Genomic DNA, 363 nt, shown 5'->3' with positions numbered 1-363 from the left:
GGTGCTGCAGCCACGGCCACCTTCTGTCCAGTTGGAAGCTCTTGGATTTTATTGTCCCAGTCCTGTACTTGTTCACCTCTGGCTAATACTGTGTATTTTATATGCAGATTTACAGATTTTTTTTTTAAATTAGGGAGTTTTCCTACTGTTGGATCCTCCTTAGGATGTCAGATAAGAAGGGAAAGGACCAGGGTCTCTGGAGCAAACCTGTCCCCCACCTGTGACCATCACTCCAGAGCAAGCCTCTCTGAAAGCCATGGCTGGAGACCTTTCTCCTAGTGACTGGTGGTCAGAGGGGCATCTGGGGACCAGTGGGATATCCTAGGATGTCGGTGCCCTGGGTGACGTGCGCCCAGCTTCTCC

Source organism: Galeopterus variegatus, unplaced genomic scaffold, assembly GCF_000696425.1.
Source record: "Galeopterus variegatus unplaced genomic scaffold, G_variegatus-3.0.2 Scaffold5708, whole genome shotgun sequence".
NCBI lineage: Eukaryota > Metazoa > Chordata > Mammalia > Dermoptera > Cynocephalidae > Galeopterus > Galeopterus variegatus.
This window is presented reverse-complemented; position numbering follows the sequence as displayed.